The 10893-nt window shown below is 41.7% G+C and overlaps 1 non-coding gene across 1 annotated transcript; it reads left to right on the top strand.

Annotated features, from left to right (window-relative positions):
- The first annotated feature begins 9475 nt into the window (after positions 1-9475).
- On the top strand, positions 9476-9549 carry LOC114675214 (small nucleolar RNA SNORD81). Its single transcript, XR_003726304.2, has one exon. It is a non-coding gene; the product is annotated as a small nucleolar RNA SNORD81 (small nucleolar RNA).
- The last annotated feature ends 1344 nt before the right edge of the window (positions 9550-10893 follow it).

The raw sequence follows: 10893 nt of genomic DNA on the forward strand, positions 1-10893 counted from the left end.
CACAACATGTGGGGATTATGGGAACTACAATTCAAGGTGAGACGTGGGAGGGGACACAGAGCCAAACCATACCAACCCATTGTCTTTTTCTTTCTTTATCATTTAGAATTCCTATAAGACAGACTTTGACTGACTTATTTTTCAGTTGTCCTCTTCTGAGTTGTTCATGTTAATCATCAATGACCATAACATAAGTACTACTCCTGTTGTTTCTCACTCTGGATCACATATTAATAATATCAAGTTGTCTACTTGAGAAACAATTCAATAGAAAATCAGTCCTTGTAATTTGGTGTACTGTAATTTGTAGTATCTGACCTTGTGATTTTTAAAGAAGAGGCTCTTGTTTAAGCACTGCTTGATGTCTGACTCCTTGGCATCTTAATGCCTGTAGCAGGGCTTTCCTGATTAGCAATCATAGAGGGCTCTTGCTGAACCTCAGATACAGCTGCATTGCAGCATATTTTTAGGAATGTTTCCCTCCTGACTCTCAGAGTAAATCTCATGGATCTTACATAGTTTATATTTTGGGTTACAGTATTCTAAATACACTTTGCAATTTTGGTAAAAATGCATCCAGCCATTGTCATATGATACTGATATGTATTGGTAAATAATTCAACACAGTATTGTTTCTAATTTTTAACAGTTGAAAACCTAATAAAAACCTTTGGCATATTATATCGTATATATTATTACATCTATGTTCATCAGGGATATAAGAAAATGAAAATCATTTTCTTTTTCTGTAGTTTATTTTTGATTTGACTGTGTTCTTTTTTAATTTAATGTTTCCCTCCTAAGGATCTGGCTTTAATGTTTACAGTTTATTATAGCCAAATTTGATTTTTGCTGCTTTTAGGGGTGAAGACTATGAGTTCGTTAGTTACAGAGAGCCTTTGTGCACTGACTTTCCCAGATGCTGGTTGTAGTAGTTATGTACTTGGTGTGTGGGCAAGTTCACTGTCTCTTATGGGGTTGGAATGTCAGAGATCTCTTGAAGCCTATCTCATTCTCTTTTGTTGTACATTTTATTTAATTTTTCTTCAGTATTTTATTGAGTGAGTTGATTATTTAGGCTTCAGGATAGTAGGGGAGGTATCCCTGGGTAGGCACCAGTTGTAGCTAAAGCAGATGGGTAGACGTAATACCAATGGTGTGCAGAGGTCCCAGGCTTGATGAAGATGGCTGAGGGAGCCCTCTATTAGATGTGCTGAGGTTTTATCAGAGTGAAGGGTAGGAGCTACATCAGGTCACCTGCCAGGCCAGCAGGAAAGCTGTCCACTTCCAGGCCTCACTCCTGTCCCAGTGTTCCAGCTATTCAGATCAGACAAGCACCTCTTTTCATCTGCAGGAATATTGATGTTCCAAGTGTGGAAGAATTGTGACTCTGCCTCTTGTGCATGCCTGAATCTGGGGAGTGTTCCTCCTGTGGGGCTGCAATCACCCTGAATTGTTCCAGGAAGGCCATCTGTAGGTGCATCCATGTTGTGTTCCCATGGGAGAAGCTGCAGCTGTGTCTGCAGTGGTGTGCAAGGGGGGAACAAGGACCCCTTCTCCAAGACCCTTCATGATCACAGAGGCTGCCAGCCTATTGGGTAGAGGTGCAGATTTTCCCTACTGTGCCCAGCACTGCAATTGCGTCTCTGCTATAAGAAAATGTCCACCAATGAAAAAATTCTGGGACTCAAGGCCTGCCATTCCAATTCTTTTGTCCCATGGAGCATTCCCCTAATGCGGTGCTCTCCCTCTTCCCCTAGGAATGGGACTTCCTGACAGCCAGAATACAGTGATTGTTACTGCTCTTCTAGGTCTAGCCACCCAATGGGGCTACTAGACTCTGGGTTGGTACTGGGAAATATCTGCCGCAGATCCACTGATGTGATCTGTTCAGTTCTCCCAGCAGTGGATACCAGCACCTGCTCTGATGGAGGAGGCAGGGGAGCGGTGTAGACTCTGTGAGATTTCTTAGTTGTAGATAGGCTTAGTGTGCTGGCTTTCTCAAATGCTGGTTATAATAGTAGTGAGCTTATCATGTGGACAGACTGAAGACCTCTAGTTACTCACAGTGTTGCAGGCAGTGGTGATAGTTGAGGTCATGCGACCATTTTCTTCTTGAGTGCGGTGTTATTCTACCTAGAGGTGCTGTAATGGCCTGTGTTGATTGGCCTCCAGCCAGGAGGTGGCACTTGCAAAAGATCATCAGCTACAGTAGTAACAGTGGGATTTGAGTTGCGCTGTTTCCCGGAGGAAATATTCTGGTTTCTCAGGTGATGAGTGGGGCTATAAAGCTCCCAAAAGTTTATTTCCTTTGTGTTAAGCTACCGGGGTGGGTGGAGGGATGTCATCAGATGGGGCAGGGTTAAGCGGGTGTGAGCTCTTACTCTCTTTGAGTGGGGCAGGCCACAGCCCCTGTGAAGGATGGGGGTGGTTCCCAGGCCACTAGGGTAATGTTCTGGAGGAAGGTATAAGTGCCTCTGCTGCACAGAAGAGTTTGCAAAGGGAGTCTGGAGTAGCAGGCTGCAACAGTTAAGCCTTACCCAGCTCCCAGGCAGTTGGCGAGGCCAGTCTCACTCCTGTAGTGCTCTTCTAACAGCACCAGGTTTAGATCCAGGCATTCTGCGCACAGATCTCAGATATGCCCCAGGCCAAGAGACAGCAACCATGCCTTTCAAACCATGCCCCTCCCCGTCTGCCTGCAAGGCTGGGTGCCAAGCTTCTGTGCTCGAGCCTGAAGCATACTTCCTGCTTGATCCCTGGGTTCTGATCAAGGGAATTGGTCCCCACTTGAGATTATATCACAAAATTCATTTGGGAGCATCTTTCACTCTGCAACCTCTTTCCTGAGCTTGTTGGGTGTCTTCCCTGAGGGCCCCTGGGAGATATAGTCAGGAATAGCTTCCTTAGGTTCCCTATTCCTGAGGGATAGGAATGCCTGCAAGGCATTTTCTGCTGCTGCTTCTACTTTTATGTTTTACACCGCTCCCTAAATCCATCCCAGCTCTGTGTAGGGTTAAGGCCTTCTCCCATGGTCTGAATTTTCAGATTCCCCAGTGGGGATGTCTGCTCGGAGGCAGACTCTCCGCTTCTCACATTCTTGGAATTTACAGGTGTTTTGCCTGTCTCACAGAGTAGGTTGCAGCCTGCCACTTCTTTCAAAGGATCTGTAGATTCTTTCAGTTTTCCTGTTAAGTTCCTGTGTTGGTTCTTGGGGGAAAAAAATAGTGTGAATTTCTCTCCACTATTCTGTCCTTCCAGGTGTGAGGGCCGCACTAACACTGCCTCCAGTCTGCCATCTTAAACAAACAAACAAACAAAAAAAAACCTAATTATGGATGTTTTTAGTATCATTCAAAAAATGTTTAACTTTTAATTGCAGGGCTGCAGGTGCAGGTTTGTCATATAGGTAAATTGTGTCTTGCAGGGGTTTTGTGTAAAAATTATTTCGTAGCCCAGATAATAAGCCATAGTGATTAGCTCTGATGACTGGAGGAACACCAGGGTCCTTGGCCTCATGCCGATGGGATTAACAACACGGACACGCGTGGAGTGGTTTTAAGGAGCAAAAAGTTTAATAGGCAAGAAGGAAGGAAGAAGAGAGCAGCTCCCTGTACAGAGACAAGGGAGGGAGGCTTGGAACAAAAAGAAACCCCATGCATGGCAGAAAGGCAGTCCATTGTATCTGGAGGCTGGGGGAGGTGGTGTCTTGTTTGCATAGGGCCTAGGGGATTGGTTTGACCAGGTGTGTCTTTCACATAGCCCGTGAAAAACCTGGCCTCTCACCTTAGTCCTGTAATATGCAAATGTGGGTCTCCATGATGCTTTGAACACATGGTATTATCTGGAGGTGGCCATCACACTTGGCACAGATGGTGATAAGAAGAGGGCAGGAATCACCATATTGTGTGAACCCAATTTCTAATGGCCTGCATTTGCATATCAAAGCTTGACAACCCAGCCCTTCAAGCCGCCTTTTCCATTAGAAAAGAGATGGTTCAGGGGTTGTTTCTTATTACAGGAAAATTTTCACTGAGAACCTTTACCCTTACTATCCTACCTAAAATAATTTCTTAATAACTCCTGTATTATTCCCCCCTCAAAGAGAAGTAAACCTAACTGCTGTTGGGAGGTGTTGGATGATGATTCTTTCTAGCTACTTCCTGCCTAAAAGGGGCTTTGTGTGGCGGAACAGTGGCTGGGCCTTCTCCTGAGGTTGAATGGTGTGTCCATGTGTGGCTCTGCTCACAGCACCATTTGGAGTTTAATTGCTTCTAGGTGAAAACAGATACATTTTACAATAAGTTTTAAAATATAGGGTTAGAATATAAGTATTAAGGTTACCACCATTAGTGTGGATCCTATAGAACATAACTGACAGTAGAGTTTGACACCTGTTTGTTACACCAGTGGATTGCAATACCAGTTTGCCTCCACTAGATGTCGATGTACATTACCAGAAACGTTAATATAAAAGTTACTTTTTATATAAACTTTAATATAAAAGTTACTAGAGAAAAGCATATTTTCCCCTTGATTTGCCATTAGAGAATAACTTTAGGCTTAGGCCATCTTTTTAACTTGCAGTATGATTGGGAGAAATGCGTTATTGGCTGGCTAAAATAACTTTAGCGTTAATTTTGACAATTACTTTCCTTTAATTATTATAGTTTTTCATGACTTTCATAGACCCTCTCACAACATCCTTAAGCTTTCTGACTTGTCCCAAACGTCTTTCCCTTAAACAACCAGTCATTTCCTTTTAGGACAAGTATTTACCATAAAAATCCTTTCTTATATAAAATTTCTTTTTTTATAACCTTCTTTTCATAGCTTAGAGTGTCTTATATTACCAATCTTTAGTAAAAAGTCCTATTGAACTTAATGATAGTAAAACTTTTATGCTTGCTTCTTATCCGTAACTGTTGCTCCTGTTATAATCAAAACAACCTTGACTAAATTTCTCCTGTAATTATTAATCCTGTTATAAGGATGATAATCAGGCAAAATATTACAGCAATTATAATTTTACAAACAGGATTCCATACTGTGGGTGCTGCCACAGTGTATAGTTCTATTGCAAATAGTAGCGTGACTATAACCATTTTCCCAAGAGTGGCATGGTAAATAATTGTCATTTAAAACTCTACTTGCCCAGATATAATATTTCCCTTTGGAGATTTACAAAGTTACAGATGCGATTCTATGAATAATTAAATCTCCCTGCAAATATGCATTAAGAAGAAGTTCTAATATTTGGTGGCAAATTTTGAGACGAAAGGACAGAAATGACAAAAAGTATCTGTTGAGGTAAAGGTGGGACTCAGGAAGATGAATAGTCCTTCACTCAGTTTCTTATCTTTTATGGTGTTTAGCTTAAGATCTTCTACTTCTTCACATTGATATTCAGGGTGTTCCTCTGGGCTGTCAAGGGTTGCTCCCTCAGCCCTTCAGGCTTTGAATTGAGTGTGATGTATCCAGGAGCTGATTCCTATAACTTTTACTGCTGAGAAGATTGAAAGAAGAACAGTGGCGGTCCCTTCCCAGGTTGGCTTATGGAATGAGAGAGAGGAGAATTTTCACTAATACCAAATTTCCTGGGTTAAGGAAAGGTGGTTTTATTTCCTGGGCTTGGGCTTCTGCTAGTTGTGTTCATTCTTGTTGGAAGTGAGCTAGAGAGGTTACATGCTTAACCAATGTAGAGGTTTTCTGCCGGCAAACAATCTCTGAGCACACTGATAAGTTTTATCCTTTCTCCAGTGAAAAGCTCGGTGAAGGATTTTAAGGACCTTCATTGGCTGGAGGCTGGCAAATAGAGTTTGCCATCCTGAGAGCTGAAAAGTATGCCCTTGAGAAGTGGCCTATTCTATTTCTGCAGGGGAATACTGAGGTTTAATTTCTTTTATGGAGACCTCCTAGATTAGAAGGGCTTGAAGTGTGTTAGTGCCTTGAGGCTTCCTTGCCTTTGACTTAGCTGGCTGATCAGCTCATCTATTTTCTTTGGCTACCTCATCTGTTCCCTTTCAATGTTCACTATAATGCACCCCTGCTATCTGTCATGCAAGAAAAACTGAGGATAATAATCTGCTAGTTTCCTAGTGATATTTTATAGTAGATCCATGAGTGGTAAGAAAATTCTTTTCCTTTTCAATGGCAGCATGAGCATGGAAAATCAGGAAGGCATACTTGGAGCCAGTATAAATGTTAGTTACCTTTCCCTTGCTTAATTTAAGTGCTTTTGTAAGAGCTATTAGCTCAGCTAATTGAGTGCTTATGTTTGGGGACAGTGACTACTGCTTATCCTGCCTTACGTACTTCTTGCTTTACCGGGCTGTTTGCTAGCTAAGAGCTCCCACCAGAGAACGGTGATCCTGCCACGTTATATGGGGTGTAAACAGTTCAATTATGTCCTGGGGTTAACTTGGAGGCTTTTCTGACTAATAGAGCTATCATGACAATGGCTTGGAAGCATGTTGTAAATAGGTCCTCCTAACTACAACCAAAGTGGAGAAAAACATTGGATTAGGATTTTTCCTGAGATGCCAATTACGATCAGGCTATAGGAAGAAGGGAGACCTGGGAGAAATAGGAACACTTTTACACTGTTGATGGGACAGTAAACTAGTTCAACCATTGTGGAAGACAGTGTGGCAATTCCTCAAGGATCTAGAACTAGAAATACCGTTTGACCCAGTGATCCCATTACTGGGTATATACCCAAAGGATTACAAATCATGCTGCTATAAAGACACATGCACACGTATGTTTATTGCAGCACTATTCACAATAGCAAAGACTTGGAACCAACCCAAAAAAAGTCCATCAATGATAGACTGAATTAAGAAAATGTGGCACATATATACCATGGAATACTATGCAGCCATAAAAAAGGATGAGTTCATGTCCTTTGTAGGGACATGGATGAAGCTGGAAACCATCATTCTCAGCAAACTATCGGAAGGACAAAAAACCAAACACCGCATGTTCTCACTCATAGGTGGGAATTGAACAAGGAGATCACTTGGACACAGAAAGGGGAATATCACACAGCGGGGCCTGTTGTTGGGAGAGGGGAGAGGGGAGGGAGAGCATTAGGAGATATACCTAATGTAAATGACACATTAATGGGTGCAGCACACCAACCTGGCACATGGATACATATGTAACACACCTGCACGTTGTGCACATGTACCCTAGAACTTAAAGTGTAATAAAAAATACATAAAAAATAAAATAAAATGCCCTAGTCGGCCACACCAATAGCAACTAGCAGATGTACCTCGGCGGTCCTGGACTTTGCAAGCCTGCAAAGCTTCTGCTACAGCCTCTGTCCTTCTCCTGAGCTTTCTCTCTCTCTTTTGGGCCTCCTCCTGGTCCCTATTATGAGACTGAAGTGGCCACCTTCAGGGAGGTTCTCTAAAGTGCTATTCGGTCCTACAGCTGGCTTCTGTAGTTTTCTTCTAATATTGGGAGTTGCCTGTGTAATAAACTTGTCCTTCAGGATAAGCTGTCCCTTGACTGGATCAGGGGATAAAGAGGTGTGTTCTATTAGTGCCTCTCTCAGCCTTTCCGTAAAGGCTTCATGATTCGCACCTGGCTTTTGATCTAGTCTAGACAGTTAAGAGTAATTGAGAGGTTTGGCCTTCGTTTTCCGTAGGGCTTCTAAACTGCATGTTAAAAACACTTCCTTTTCCATTCATTCCCTGAGCTAGTTCCCCAGTACTATAGCGTTTCCTGATCTTGCCTAACAGGATTACTTGCCTGGGCTGTAAAAAGTCCCACATACTCAACACACAGGGAGTAAGAGACTGCAGATAGAGAAAGAAGGAAAGAAGGAAAGTTTTGCGACAGGATAGCTGGAAGACAGCCTTGAGATTAAAACAGATTTGAAGTTGAGATCCACTCCATACTCACCACTCTGATGGATGAATTCCAGGCCCATGCACCAAAATGATATGGCTCTGATGACTGAAGGAACACCACGGTCCTTGGTCTCGTGCGGATAGGATTAACAACGTAGACACACGTGGAGTGGTTTTAAGGAGCGAAAAGTTTAATAGGCAAGAAAGAAGGAAGAAGGAAGAGAACAGCTCTCCCATACAGAGGCAAGAGCGGGGGACTTGGAACAAAGAGAAACCCGTGTGTGACAGAAAGGTAGTTCAGGAGGCTGGGGGAGGGGGTGTCTTGTTTGTGTAGGGCCCAGAGGATTGGTTCGACCAGGTGTGTCATTCACGTAGCTTGCCAAAAACCTGGCCCTCCTAACTTAGTCCGTTAATATGCAAATGTGGGTCGTCGTGATGTTTTGAACACATGGTGTTATCTGGAGGTGACCATCACACTTGGCACAGATGGTGATAAGAAGAGGGCAGGAATCACCATATTGGGTGAGCCCAGTTTCGAATGGCTGGCATTTGCATATCAAAGCTTGACAGCCCAGCCCTTCAAGCCGGCGTTTCTGTTAGAAAAGAGATGGTTCAGGGGTTGTTTCTTATTACAGGAAAATTTTCACTGAGAGCATTTACCCTTACTATCTGCCTAAAAGAATTTCTTATTAACTCTTGTGTTAATAGTACCCAATAGGTAGTTTTTTGATCCTCACCCTCCTCCCACCCTCCATCTTCAAGTAGGCCCTGGGGTCTATTGTTTCCTTCTTTATGTCCTTGTATATTCAATGTTTAGCCCCCACTTACAAGTGAGAACATGCAGTATTTGGTTTTCTGTTCCTGCATTAGTTCCCTTAGGATAATGGCCTCCAGCTTCAACCATGTTGCTGCAAAGGACATGATTGCATTCTTTATTATGGCTGAATAGTATTCCATGTTGTATATGTACTTTGTTTTCTTTATCCAGCTCATGATTAATGGACATCTAGATTGATTCCATGTCTTCACTATTGTGAGTAGTGTTGCAATAAACATATATGCATGCATCTTTATGGAAGATTGATTTATAATCCTTTAGGTATATACCCAATATTGGGATTGCTGGTCAAACTCTAGTTCTGCGTAAGATATTTGAGAAATTTCTGAACTGTTTCTCACAGTGACTGAACTAAGTTTTATTCTCGCCAGCAATGTATAAGCATTTCCTTTTCTCCACAACCTCGCCAACATCTGTTATTTTTTGACTTTTTAATAACAGTAATTCTGGCAGGTGTCAGATGGTATCTCATTGTGGTTTTGATTTGCGTTTCTCTGTTTAGTGATGTTGAGCATTTTTTCATATAATTGTTGGTCACATGTATGTTGCCTTTTGAAAAGTGTCTGTTCATGTCTTTGCTCACTTTTTAACAAGGATGTTTGTTTTTCCCTTGATAATGTTTTTTGTTTGTTTGTTTTTGGTGTGTGTTCCAATAAAACTTTATGGACAAAAGTAGAATGTGGGCTGGTCATAGTTTGCTGACCTTTCCTGTAGAGCATTAGTTTTTTGTTTGTTTCTTTGTTTATTACTCATATATTCATTTATTCAAAAATAGCTTTTGGATATATAATAATCTCACTCCAACTTAAACTCTCTCACTGATTATTTGATAATAACAGGTCAGATATTTTGTAAAAAAAATATATAGCTATGGGATGTCTGCTCTGCTATGTTTACTATTTAGACATGGATAAGCCCCAAGGTCACGGAGTTTATAATGTACTAGAGGAGATAACTAGTTAAAATAAATACATTTTCTTGGTCTTGGTAAGGATTAACAGGTAAATTTAGATAGAGTAAGGAATGGTGGGTAATAATACAAAATATGGTGTTGCTATTTTTTTTCTTTTATTTTTATACTTTATGTTCTAGGGTACATGTGTGATAATGTTTTTAAGTGTCCTTGATAGTGTTCATTTGAGATTCTTCTAACTTTTTGATGTGAGGGTTTAGCAGTATAAACTTTCCTCTTATCACCACTTTAGCTGTGTCCCAGAGATTGTGGTATGTTATATTTTTGTTCTCATTTGTTTCAAAGAATTCCTTGATTTCTGCCTTAATTTTATTGTTTACTCAAAAGTCATTGAGAGAAAAGGCTGTTTAATTTCCATGTAATTGTATGGTTTTGAGAAACATTCTTAGTATTCATTTCGATTTTTATTGCACGGTGGTCTGAGAGTATGTTTGATATGATTTTGGTTTTGAAAACGTTTCCTGAAAATTGTTTTATGGCTGATTGTGTGGTCAGTTTTAGAGTGTGTGCCACGTGGAAATGAGAAGAACGTACATGCTGTTGTTTTTGAGTGGAGAGTTCTGAAGATGTCTCTTAGGTCCAGTTGGTCAAGCGTCAAGTTCAAGTCCCAAGTATCTTTGTCAGTTTTCTACCTCAATGATCTCTCTAATACTCTGTGTGGTGTTTCAGTGCTCCACCATGATTCTGTGGTTATCTAAGTCTCTTTGTAGGTCTCTAGGAACTTCTTTTATGAATATTGGTGCTCTTGTGTTGGCTGCATATATATTTAACATGGTTAAGTCTTCAGGCCGGGCGCGGTGGCTCAAGCCTGTAATGCCAGCACTTTGGGAGGCCGAGACGGGCGGATCACGAGGTCGGGAGATCGAGACCATCCTGGCTAACACGGTGAAACCCCGTCTCTACTAAAAAAAATACAAAAAACTAGCCGGGCGAGGTGGCGGGCGCCTGTAGTCCCAGCTACTCGGGAGGCTGAGGCAGGAGAATGGCGTGAACCGGGGAGGCGGAGCTTGCAGTGAGCTGGGATCCGGCCACTGCACTCCAGCCTGGGCAACAGAGCGAGACTCTGTCTCAAAAAAAAAAAAAAAAAAAAAATTCTTCTTGTTGAATTGAATCTTTTAACACAATGTAATGCCCTTCTTTGTCGTTTTGGATTGTTGTTGGTTTAAACTCTGTTTCATCGGAAAGTAGAATAGCAATTCCTCCTTTTTTGTGTTTTCCATTTG

Source organism: Macaca mulatta, chromosome X (genome assembly GCF_049350105.2).
Source record: "Macaca mulatta isolate MMU2019108-1 chromosome X, T2T-MMU8v2.0, whole genome shotgun sequence".
Lineage (NCBI taxonomy): Eukaryota > Metazoa > Chordata > Mammalia > Primates > Cercopithecidae > Macaca > Macaca mulatta.